This window comes from Anopheles ziemanni (assembly GCF_943734765.1).
Source record: "Anopheles ziemanni chromosome X unlocalized genomic scaffold, idAnoZiCoDA_A2_x.2 X_unloc_33, whole genome shotgun sequence".
Classification (NCBI taxonomy): Eukaryota; Metazoa; Arthropoda; class Insecta; order Diptera; family Culicidae; genus Anopheles; species Anopheles ziemanni.
In genome coordinates this window covers 118,970-132,500 of record NW_026689800.1, presented here as the reverse complement: position 1 = coordinate 132,500, position 13,531 = coordinate 118,970, and the positions used below count along the sequence as shown (strand labels likewise).

General features: G+C 47.9%; 1 pseudogene; it reads left to right on the top strand.

Moving 5' to 3' along the window:
• Positions 1-1,925, top strand: part of LOC131292127 (large subunit ribosomal RNA) — a 7,035-nt pseudogene extending 5,110 nt beyond the window's left edge.
• Positions 1,926-13,531: the final 11,606 nt, after the last annotated feature.

Sequence of the window (13,531 nt, the reverse complement as noted above, 5' to 3'; positions counted from 1 at the left end):
TCCACACTGGTGCAGCATACCGCAGCACCGACTCCACCACTGCCGCCAGCAGACGCCTCTTGGCATGCTTGGGACCACTGTGGTTCCGCATCAGGCGAGAGACGGCGTCGCCCACTCTCTGCGCCTTCTCAGCGACCTGCGTGAGATGCGGAATCCAGGACATTTTGCAGTCAAGCTGCACTCCCAGATAGCGTAGCTGCTTTCCCACAGCCACTACTTGATCGTTAACGACAACGGTGACAGGGTTGCGTGGATCGTCCACGTCAACGCTCCGTTTCGACACAAGTACCGCCTCCGTCTTCTGCGGCGCGATGCTGAGTTGATGCGCCACCATCCACTCATTCACCACGGTGACTGCGGCAGCCGCTCGGTCCGAGGTGTCCCGTGGTCCCACGCCCTCCACAAGCAGCACCAAGTCGTCCGCGTACGCCACCAGCTCGACACCTTCTGGAAGCTGCACAGACAGGACGCTGTTGTACATAACATTCCACAGGGTGGGGCCGAGGATCGACCCCTGTGGAACGCCTGCACTAAGCGGCCTGGACGCTGCGCCGTCGTCGCACTCGTACACCAGTCGCCGATCCTCCATCCAGCTAGCGAGCATCCTCTGCAGGTCGGCCGGGACCTCCATGTCCCGGGCCGCTGCAGCGATGTGGCTCCAGCTAGCGGTGTTGAACGCGTTCCTGACGTCCAGTGACACTATCATCAGACAGTGGTGCACATGGCGTCGCGTAATCGGCTCCCTGGTGTTAAGCGCGAGGACTCTGCGGCACTCTTCGACTACCCTCAATATCGCCTGAGTCGTCGAACGACCCCGACGGAACCCATACTGCGCCGGATGGAGGCGAGGATTGTCCGGGGAATCTAAATGCTCGTTGAGCCGGTCGAGCATGAGGCGCTCCAGGACCTTGCCAGCGCCGTTTAGCATCCCCAGGGGTCGGAACGACGAGGACTCTCCTGGGGGCTTACCGGGCTTCGCCAGCAGCACCAGCCGCTGCTCCTTCCACGGTGATGGGAACACACCGTGGTCAAAACAGGACTGGTACACACGCCGGAAGACCTCGGGGTGTTGGCGGATGGCAGCCTTCAGCGCTCCATTACAGATCCCGTCGAGGCCGGGCGCCTTCCGGGGGGCCAAGGATCGCGCTATCTCCAGCAACTCCTCGTCCGTGACCACGCGCGTCTGAGGAGCACCATCTTCGGCGGCCAGTGGGGTCGGCCACACAAAGGGATCGTGTTGGGGAAACAAGTCGTCTACGATGCGCTCAAGCACTGCGCGTTCCCTTTCGGGAGGGACGCGGCACAGGGATAACTGGCTTGTGGCCGCCAAGCGTTCATAGCGACGTGGCTTTTTGATCCTTCGATGTCGGCTCTTCCTATCATTGCGAAGCAAAATTCACAAAGCGTAGGATTGTTCACCCTTTCAAGGGAACGTGAGCTGGGTTTAGACCGTCGTGAGACAGGTTAGTTTTACCCTACTGGTGTGCAAGTACTATCTCAATGGAATTCCTGTGCAGTACGAGAGGAACCACAGGTACGGACCAATGGCTCAATACTAGTCCGAGCGGACTTTGGTATGACGCTACGTCCGTCGGATTATGCCTGAACGCCTCTAAGGTCGTAACCGAACCAGGCTGGTAGTATATGTAAAGGAGTCGTTAGCTAGATGGCTAATAACATCACGAGACCGGATTGAGTCTTCTATAGACTCTTTCCATTTATTGGAAACCCTCAAACTGAGCCTATCGCGAGTGCGCTCGCCGAAGTACCTGAAGTGGGAAAAGGCGTTGTGCTTGCCGATCTTCCAAGAATAGTTTCGACTCCTAAGACCACCCGAAAACGACGGGTTTGCAGGCTGGGCGCTACGCATTGAAGAGAGATGTACATTTCGATCCTTTCAGGCGACCCATGCTTGGTGGTTGTGTGCGGTGTGCTCCCCCCGGGGGGCACATGCGGCATACCGTGTGTGGACTAGTTGGACCCACCCTTGCGGTGGACCGACCGGTCAGTGGTGTTTGCGGGTTAACACATGCGAGCGTTGCGGCCCAGAGGCCTTACCGCCTTTCACTGCGGGTTCGTCAAGAACTTGGAGATGGTCGCAACGCATCGGGTCCTCCCGGGGTACTTGGTGTTTGGATGCTGGCTTGGTGATTAAACACTTGATATTCCATCTTCGGATGAATTTCGGGTGTCACCTGTTGCCTAAGACCACTTGCATGTTTAGCTCGCCGTGGGGTAGCAAGCGTTGTGATCTAATGGCCTTACCGGGCAAACACTTTCGGTTCGTCAAGGACTTGGAGTGCCGGGACGGGTTGGCGGATCCATCACTCTGAGTATGCCGGGTTGATACTTGGGGTTGGTTTGGTTTTGGTGACCCAATACTAGATGTACCATCTCGGTGGTATGTCAGTATCACCTATACTCCAGACCACTTGCATGGTTAGCAAGCGTTGTGATCTAATGGCCCAACCGGGCAAACACTTTGGGTTCGCAAGGACTTAGAGTGCCGGGACAGGTTGGCGGATCCAACACTCTGGGTACCTCCGGGTACTTGGGGTTGGTTGAGGACTTGGTGAACAAACACTTGATATACACTCTCCGGATGTACTTCGGGTATCGCCTGTTGTCCGAGACCACTTGCATGGTTAGCAAGCGTTGTGGTCTAATGGCCCTACCGGGCAAACACTTTGGGTTCGCGAGGACTTAGAGTGCTGGTAGTGGTTGGCGGACCCAACACTCTGGGTACCTCCGGGTACTTGGGGTTGGTTGAGGACTTGGTGAACAAACACTTGATATACACTCTCCGGATGTACTTCGGGTATCGCCTGTTGTCCGAGACCACTTGCATGGTTAGCAAGCGTTGTGGTCTAATGGCCCTACCGGGCAAACACTTTGGGTTCGCGAGGACTTAGAGTGCTGGTAGTGGTTGGCGGACCCAACACTCTGGGTACCTCCGGGTACTTGGGGTTGGTTGAGGACTTGGTGAACAAACACTTGATATACACTCTTCGGATGTACTTCGGGTATCGCCTGTTGTCCGAGACCACTTGCATGGTAGCAAGCGTTGTGATACAATGGCCCTACCGGGCAAACACTTTGGGTTCGCAAGGACTTTGAGTGCCGGGACGGGTTGGCGGATCCAACACTCTGGGTACCTCCGGGTACTTGGGGTTGGTTGAGGACTTGGTGAGCAAACACTTGATATACGTTCTTCGGATGTACTTCGGGTGTCACCTGTTGTCCGAGGCCACTTGCATGGTCAACGGTTGAGGTGGTGATGGCGGGTCGGTGCTGTAGGGTGCCGGCCTGTTGGCTGCCTTGGCCGGGTTGGTTGGTTAACACTTGATTGAGCTTGCACCCGAGGGTAATGGCACTTGAAGGTGGGTACCGGCCGGCTGACCTGGTGTGATGGTTGGTTGGTGAACACTTGGCGGTACTTGCACTTGGCTGTGCTTGGACTTGAAGGTGGGATCCGGCTGGCCTAGGCCATTGGTGGTTGGTTGGTTGGTTAGCCCTTAGCTGGGCTGGCTGGCTGGCTGGCCATCGGTGGTGTGGTGTGTTGGGCGGTTGGTGAACACTTGGCGGTACTTGCACTTGGCTGTGCTTGGGCTTGAAGGTGGGATCCGGCTGGCCTAGGCCATTGGTGGTTGGTTGGTGGGTTAGCCCTTAGTTGGGCTGGCTGGCTGGCTGGCCATCGGTGGTGTGGTGTGGTGTGGTGTGTGGAGTCGAGCATCGCGCGCCGTTGCCTTCTTCGGAGTGTTGTGGGTACGCAAGTGCTTGCAGTGCAAAGAGGTTGGTGATGGAGTGACATTGCCTTCACCATGGAGTTGCGGGTACTTAGGTACTTGCAAGGAGATGGTGGTATGGTGGTGTTGCGTGTGTGGTGTTCGATTAGAAAGATATAATTTCTAAGTCCGGATTAGTGCTGTCAGTGGGGCCGCCGCTAACAGGTCCTGCACGGCCACCGTGGGGCTTGACTTGGCGCTATTCCGGACTTGGGGCGATCACGATGTCCCCGTGCGGGACTTAGAAGATGGAAGAACACAAGTACCCTTATCCCATGACTTGTGAGCGATTGGCATACGTTACCACATGAAGAGAAAAATTGGCTAAGTCCCGGATCCATATTATTTGAAGAGAAAAATCGGCTAAGTCCCGGATCCATATTATATGAAGAGAAAAATCGGCTAAGTCCAGGATCCATATTATATGAAACGAAAAATCGGCTAAGTCCCGGATCCATATTATATGAAGAGAAAAATCGGCTAAGTCCAGGATCCATATATAATAACCTAATAATCGGCTAAGTCCAGGATCCATATATAATAACCTAATAATCGGCTAAGTCCAGGATCCATATATAATAACCTAATAATCGGCTAAGTCCAGGATCCATATAATATGAAGAGAAAAATCGGCTAAGTCCCAGATTGGGTCTGTCAGAAATACACTTCCAAGTTACCACACAAGCAAGCAAGATGGCCTAGTGATGGATCCATATGATATGAAGAGAAAAATCGGCTAAGTCCGAGATTGGGTCTGTCAGAAATACACTTCCAAGTTACCACGCAAGCAAGCAAGATGGCCTAGTGATGGATCCATATGATATGAAGAGAAAAATCGGCTAAGTCCAGGATCCATATTATATGAAGAGAAAAATCGGCTAAGTCCCAGATTGGGTCTGTCAGAAATACACTTCCAAGTTACCACACAAGCAAGCAAGATGGCCTAGTGATGGATCCATATGATATGAAGATAAAAATCGGCTAAGTCCCAGATTGGGTCTGTCAGAAATACACTTTCAAGTTACCACACAAGTAAGCAAGATGGCCATATGATAGATCCATATGATATGAAGAGAAAAATCGGCTAAGTCCGAGATTGGGTCTGTCAGAAATACACTTCCAAGTTACCACACAAGCAAGCAAGATGGCCTATTGAAGGATCCATATGATATGAAGAGAAAAATCGGCTAAGTCCCAGATTGGGTCTGTCAGACATACACTATCAAGTTACCACACAAGCAAGCAAGATGGCCATATGATAGATCCATATGATATGAAGAGAAAAATCGGCTCAGTCCCAGATTGGGTCTGTCAGAAATACACTTTCAAGTTACCACACAAGTAAGCAAGATGGCCATATGATAGATCCATATGATATGAAGAGAAAAATCGGCTAAGTCCGAGATTGGGTCTGTCAGAAATACACTTCCAAGTTACCACACAAGCAAGCAAGATGGCCTATTGAAGGATCCATATGATATGAAGAGAAAAATCGGCTAAGTCCCAGATTGGGTCTGTCAGACATACACTATCAAGTTACCACACAAGCAAGCAAGATGGCCTAGTGATGGATCCATATGATATGAAGAGAAAAATCGGCTAAGTCCCAGATTGGGTCTGTCAGAAATACACTTCCAAGTTACCACATGAGCAAGCAAGATGGCCTAGTGATGGATCCATATAATATGCAGAGAAAAATCGGCTAAGTCCCAGATTGGGTCTGTCAGAAATACACTTCCAAGTTACCACATGAGCAAGCAAGTTACCACATGAAGAGAAAGCCGGCAAAGTCTGGGAATGTTACCACATGAACTGGAAAATGGGCAAAAACCTACCTTCACAGGGATCGTGAATAACTAAGGCTGTAGACATCGGATCGACAAGCCAAAGACTGATATGGAAAGGAAATGAGTAGTACTAGCTTTCCTGAGAGTTGCAGAGCTTAGACTGCATATGAACGGAAGTTATTAAGCGTCAAAGTCAGAAAATTTGCCCGAAGGAACACAAGTTCCAACTTAGAGCATGAATACCGCCTAGACGGTAAGAGGTACGGCCAGGCTGAGGAATAAGAAAATGTTGGCCAACATGTTCCCTAACTATCCCCCGAAGACCGCAAAGCAATCCAACATCAACCAAGAAAGTTATAGCCCGATCAAGGAAACACCTACTTTGCACCGATATTGCACCAAATACATGTACCAAGCACCTTCGGTTGCATACCCTGCAGGGGCTTACCATAGTAGGCCATGGAAGACCGATATACCGAACATAATCACTTTCTATCTCCTCGGGTGTTGGAGATAGCGCTTTGCGGTAAAAGAACGAAAGTTAGACCATGTCTTGGTGCATCTTTTTGCCCAAGAACACAAGACCCTATCTACCAAGGCAAGAAAGTTGTGTGGGGACAAAATGTCCAAAAGTGCCCAAAGTGGCACACTTGAACCATATATTCGAGAAAAACACAAGTGTGGGCCCGAGCTAGCAAGTTGAAATGTTCTGACCGTCAGTAGCCCTAGTTGAGGTGCACTTATCATTATATGAGGCCAACGTGCCAGCTAGTCTCTAAAGGGGCGATATGGGTGTTCCAAGGTTTGTACCCAATTGAGGAAAAAACAGGGTAAGGTACGGTGTACCGCGAATAACTCGGGCTATAGATGTCCGATCGATGAGTTTGGCATATGTATGGAAAGGTCTCGACGAGACCTAACTACCCTGAAAGTATGAAGGCAAAGACTTGAATGACCGGGAAGTTATTAAGTGCACAAGTGGTAAAGTTGCACCAAAGTCCATGTTACCCGAAGTGGTACATGAACACCCAATATTCGACCAAAACACAAGTTTAGAGACGAGCTAGCGAGCTACATTGTTCAGACCGTCAGTAGCCCGCATCAAGACACGCATTTAATTATACGGGGCCTAGCCGCTAGCTCGACTCGAAGTCGGTCATATGGTTGGTTGATGGTTTGGACCGACCACGTGGTGTACCAAGGTGAGGTACCTTTCATGAATTAAAACTCTGGCTGTATGGCACTGAGCGACAAGCTAAGGTGTGATTTGGAATAGTCTTGAGTGGGACTATTTAGGAAAAATGCGAACAAAAAATCACAAAGTCCTTGGGCGAAGCTATTAGCGAAACATAGAGCAAATTGGTACCAAAAACTATGGAAATGGGACTTGAGTCAAAAATAACCGCAAGTTGGAGAAGAGATAGCAAGCTTGCGTAGAACAATTATATTTGGTGCATGGTATCACCAACAAAAAAGTATATGGGGCCAAGGTGCTGGCTGGCCTCCAAAGTGGAGATATGGGCGATCCAAAGTTTGTACCCAAGTACGAACAAGTATGGAAAAAACAGGGTAAGGTACCAAGTACCATTAATAACTTCGGCTGTAGATGGCCGAGCGAGGCAAACGGCTCACCGTTGGAAAGGTCTTGGGGAGACCTATCTACCCTGAAAGTTTCATGAGGCTGAGTTGAAAGACCACGGAGATATTAGGTGATGATGGTCCAATTCGGGGACCAAGTCGCAGGAAATGGCGCTTGACCAAAATCACCCTTGGAAGGTGAATACCGGCTTACCGGTAAGAGATAGCGACTTGGCGTAGAATATTCATAAGTTGGGCGTGTAGAGACGCAACTTTTATTATATGGGGCCAACCCGGTCAGGGTGCTCCAAGTCGGTCGTTTGGTTGGTTTATGGTTTGGGCCGACCACGTGGTGTGCCAAGTTGAGGTACCTTTCATGAATTATAACTTGGTCAGTTTGCCACCGAGCGACAAGCTGCGGTGTGTTTTGGAATGGTCTTGAGTGGGACTATCAAGGAAAAATACCAATCGAAAATCAGCTTGTCCATGGCCGAAGCTATTAGTGAAACATATAGCAAAATGGGTCCAAAAACGAATGAAATGGGAATTGGACCAAGAATAACGGTAAGTTGGAGAAGAGATAGCAAGTTGGCGTAGAACAATTATATTTGGTGCATGGCATGACCAACAAAAAAGTATATGGGGCCAAGGTGCTAGCTGGCCTCCAAAGTGGAGATATGGGCGATCCAAAGTTTGTACCCAAGTACGAACAAGTATGGAAAAAACAGGGTAAGGTACCAAGTACCATTAATAACTTCGGCTGTAGATGGCCGAGCGAGGCAAACGGCTCACCGTTGGAAAGGTCTTGGGGAGACCTATCTACCCTGAAAGTTTTATGAGGCTGAGTTGAAAGACCACGGAGATATTAGGTGATGATGGTCCAATTCGGGGACCAAGTCGCAGGAAATGGCACTTGACCAAAATCACCCTTGGAAGGTGAATACCGGCTTACCGGTAAGAGATAGCGACTTAGCGTAGAATATTCATAAGTTGGGCGTGTAGAGACGCAACTTTCATTATATGGGGGCAACCCGGTCAGGGTGCTCCAAGTCGGTCGTTTGGTCGGTATATGGTTTGGGCCGACCACATGGTGTACCAAGTTGAGGTATCTTTCATGAATTATAACTCGGTCAGTTTGCCACCGAGCGACAAGTTGCGGTGTGTTTTGGAATGGTCTTGAGTGGGACTATCAAGCAAAAATACAAACAGAATATCAGCTTGTCCATGGCCGAAGCTATTAGTGAAACATATAGCAAAATGGGTCCGAAAACGAATGAAATGGGACTTGGACCAAGAATAACGGCAAGTTAGAGAAGAGATAGCAAGTTGACGTAGAACATTTATATTTTGTGCATGGTATGACCAACAAAAAAGTATATGGGGCCAAGGTGCTGGCTGGCCTCCAAAGTGGAGATATGGGCGATACAAAGTTTGTACCCAAGTATGGCAAAAACTGGTAGAGGTACCTTTCATGAATTACTGCTCAGGCTGTATGGCACTTAGCGGGACGCTTGGCTCTGGTATGGAATAGTCTTGAGTGGGACTATCAAGGAAAAATACGAACAAAAAATCACCATGTCCACGGACGAAGGTATTAGCGAAACTTAGAGCGAAATTGCGACCAAGTCGCTGGAAATGGCCCTTGGACCAAGTATACCGTCAAGGCGGTACGAGATAGCGAGTTGACGTAGAACATTTATAAGTTTGCCTACAAGAGACAAAAGTTTAGTTATATGGGGCCAACCCGCTCAGGGTTGTCCAAGTCGGTCATATGGCTGATCGAAATTTTCGACCAAGTACTGAGAAAACAGGGTAAGGTACCGTGTACCTCGAATAACTTCGGCTGTAGATGTCCGAGCGAGGCGAACGGCATAGCGTTGGAAAGGTCTTGAGGTGCTCTAGGCACCCTGAAAGTATGAGAAAGCTATCTGGAAAACTTGTGGAGATATTAGAGAAACATAGGGCCCAAAAGATACCAAGTCGCAGGAAATGGGCCCTCCATGAACACCCTAAAATCCCAATTACGGCTAAGTTGCAGGCCAGCTAGCGAAGTGAAATGTTCTAGGCATAACTAGAACACGTTAAGGCGCAACTTTTTGAATAAGAACTTTTTTCGATATCTGGTCCCCAAAGGGGGGATATGGGCGATCCAAGGATTTTTCCAAGTTTCGGTACTTTTTACGGTATCGCTCATAGCTCCGGCTGTAAGCAAGCAAATGACAATATAAGACATGATTTGGAAAGGTATTGAGCAGTACTAACTTACGTTAGAACACAGCGAAGCGCTATCGGTTCATGGCAAGGCCGATATAAGCAGTCAAAGATGAAAAATGTTGATAAAATGAACAAAAATTACCTTGGTACGCGAATAGCGGCCAGGGATGAAGAGGTACGAAGTTGGTGTAGAACAATTATAATTAGGGCTTGGTACGCTCTAAAAGTTTGCCGAAGACCGCAAAGCGCTCAGACCCATAGAAAGTGGCCATTTGGGCCGAACAGTGCGTGCAAAGAGGTGAAAATGCAAAAATTGCACTTTGGGGGGCGATTTGCGGGGGGAAGGAGGGGTCGGAGGGCAAAATGTCCCTTGACCAAAAAGTTTTATCTCGTCGAGATCTACAACATTGCCGAAGACCGCAAAGCGCTAGCTCGCAATCGAAAAATCGAGAATTTGAAAATTTTCTAAGTCTTGGGCTCCCTAAGGAAAAGTTTCAAAAATCACGTTTGTCCCCTATTTTGAAGGGGAAGGAGTCGGTTCCGGGGCATGGTGTCTTCGGCAAAAAGTCTTATCTTTTTGCGTACTTTCGACTAGTTCAATAAAAATTTTTGACCCAAAATTTGTTCGGCGGACCCCTAGGTCGAAAAACCCGAAAAAAGTCGAAAAAAGTCGAAAATGTCGAAAAATGAGAAAACCTCATATTCGGACTCTACACGAGCCCCAGATATTGAAAAGTGAAATCCGCGGTCGATTTGGAACAAAAAATTGACCTAGGCAAAGTTGTATGGAGGTAGGGACCCCTGAGAAAAAAGTTTGGTCCCGAGGCTCCTTGGACCACCAAGTCCCTAGGTCGGACCAAAATCGGAAAAAATCCGACCAAAGTCGAAAGTGTCGAAAATTTTAAAAAACCCCTTTTGGGGCCCTATGGCCTCCCTAGATAATGAAAAGTGAGGTCCGCGGCCGATCCGGAAGAAAAACTTGACCTAGGGAAACTTGTATGACGGTGGGGACCCAAAAAAATTTCGATGAGTGTAGTTTAGACAGGCCGGAAAATGTATCGGTGGTCCGTATCAAGGGACGTCTTTTAGTTCCATGGGGTGGTGGTCGTCGAACAAAGTCGCCTAGGTCGACCACCAGAAAGACCAGTCGTGTTGTAATGGATGTTTTGACCACTTTACTAGGGAAACCTAGTAGGTCGAAGCAAATTTGGGGTTCGAGATGAGTTGGTGAAAGTTGGTCCAACCTAGGTGTGCTTGGTGGAGGTTGACCATGAAAGTAGAGCATGATGGGAATGACCATAACTTTGGTTCTAGATGTCGGATCGGTACACTTGAGGCAGTTTTGGAAAGGTGAAGGCCTGCTCTAGCTATGTTTCCTACCAAGCTGAGCGCCTACTAGTGACCCGGAGGAGGTATTAAGGGTCAAAGGCAAAAAGGGGTACCCTAAAGTGCGTGTGACCAAGAAAATGGGAAAAACGGTATCGCCTATAGCTCAGGCTGTATGGCTCGGATCGGAAAGCTTGGATATGCGTTGGAAAGGTCTTGACGAGCGCTAGCTATGTGTCCTACCAAGCGAAGCGCTAGGTGTTGAGCAAGTCGGTCATATTAGAGGGCAAAGGTGAAAAATGGTGGTTTAGAGGCGAAAATTCACCTTATGATCGAAAATAGCGGGCGAACGATAAGAGCTACGAACACGGCGTAGAACAATCATAAGTACGTTACCACAAGACCTAACTTTGGCCAATATAAAGCGAGAAGATCGGAGGTACCCATCAGGGTGATATGGCTGGTTCAAAGTTGGACCAAAACGAGACTTGAGAAATGGGTTGAAACACGGTATCGCGAATAACTCAGGCTGTATGGAACGGATCGACAAGCTAAGATCAGTGTTGGAAAGGTCGAACCGAGCGCTAACTATAATCCCAAACAACCGAAGCGCTAAGTGTTGAGCAAAACTGAGTTATTAAGCGACAAAGTGGAAAAATAATACCAAAATGGCCAAAAATCACACAAGACCAAGAATACCGAGCATGCGGTAAGAGATAGCGGGTTGACGTAGAATACTTATAAGTTTGCCTCTACGAGACCTAAAAGTCGTCCATAGACAGCGAGAAGATCGGACCACTCTGGAAGGGTGATACGAGTGGTCAAAAATTGGCAAAAATGAAACATGGCTAAAATGGATTTGACTTGTGCACCATGTAGCTCCGGCTGTATGGCATGGATTGTAAAGCTAGGATGTGTTTTGGAAAGGTAACACCCAGCGCTAGATACGACTAGAAGAAAGCAAAGCGCTAACTAGCATGATTTGGAAGTTATTAAGCGACAAAGTCGAAAAATGTTACCAAAATTGAAACTCGAGTACATTGGGCCAAAAAGTACAAGTTGTGAAATTTGGACTTACGAGTAAAATACCGAGCAGGCGGTAAGAGATAGAGACTTGGTGTAGAACAATTATAAGTTCGGCATGTTATAACCTATATTTGGCCCGAACATAATGTCGAGATCGGTGGTACCCAAAAGGGTGGTACAGGTGTTAGATGGTTTTCCCAGAGCATAAGCTCCACATGATATGGAAAACGGGAAACATCATAACTTCGGCTGTATGGCATGGAATGGAACGAACAAGGTATCGATGGAAAGAGAAAAGGTAGCGCTAACTATAATTCCTACCAAGCAAAGCGCTAGCATGTGACCGTTCGGGTGTTATTGTGAGTCAAAGACAGAAATTGTTACCACGAGAGGCGAAAATCCGGCTAAGTCCAAAAATACCGGGCTGGCGGTAAGAGATACGGCTTGGCCGTAGAACATTTATAAGTTGGCCAAGACAAGACCTAAGTTTCGTCCATATACGACAAGAAGATCGAAGATACCTGAAGGTGAGATATGGGCGTCCCAAAGTGGGCCTTTGAAAAAGTGACAAACTTCCCTTATAACAGCATACACCAAATATCTCTGGCTCTATGGCACCGAATAAGAAGTTGAGGTCAGCGATAGAAAGGTGATAGTCAGCGCTAAATATCATACGAACAGAGTGAAGCGCTAAAGGGAAAGGATCTTGGTGATATAAGGTGACAAAGTCGAGAAAAGTTGCCTCAAAATCATGAAAAATGTGAAAAAATGGCTAAGTCCCGGGTGCCTTAAGGGCAGGTTGATCGAATGTACCGAGCTGGCGGTACGAGATAGAGACTTGGTGTAGAACAATTATATGTTTGGCATGGCAAGACCTACATTTGGTCAATACAAAGTGAGAAGATCAAAGAAACCCGTAAGGGTGATATTGGTGTCCAAAGGTAAAAAGCACTAAGTCTTGGGAAACTTATATGAAGAAAAAGGACCCTGATGGGTCATATAGGATGGATCGAAAAATCGGCTAAGTCCCAAAATGGGGATGTCAGAACTACACTCAAATGTTACCACACCAAGCAAGGCAAACTTATATGAAGCAAAGGACCCTGATGGGTCATATGGTATTGGTCGAAAAATCGGCTAAGTCCCAAAATGGGGATGTCAGAACTACACTCATGTGTTACCACACCAAGCAAGGCAAACTTATATGAAGCAAAGGACCCTGATGGGTCATATGGTATTTTACGAAAAATCGGCTAAGTCCCAAAATGGTGATGTCAGAACTACACTAAAATGTTACCACACCAAGCAAGGCAAACTTATATGAAGGCAAGGACCCTGATGGGTCATATGGTATTTTACGAAAAATCGGCTAAGTCCCAAAATGGTGATGTCAGAACTACACTAAAATGTTACCACACCAAGCAAGGCAAACTTATATGAAGGCAAGGACCCTGATGGGTCATATGGTATGGATCGAAAAATCGGCTAAGTCCCAAAATGGGGATGTCTGAACTACACTCAAATGTTACCACATCAAGCAAGGCAAACTTATATGAAGGAAAGGACCCTGATGGGTCATATGGTATTTTACGAAAAATCGGCTAAGTCCCAAAATGGGGATGTCAGAACTACACTCATGTGTTACCACACCAAGCAAGGCAAACTTTTATGAAGGCAAGGACCCTGATGGGTCATATGGTATTTTACGAAAAATCGGCTAAGTCCCAAAATGATGATGTCAGAACTACACTCAAATGTTACCACACCAAGCAAGGCAAACTTATATGAAGCAAAGGACCCTGATGGGTCATATGG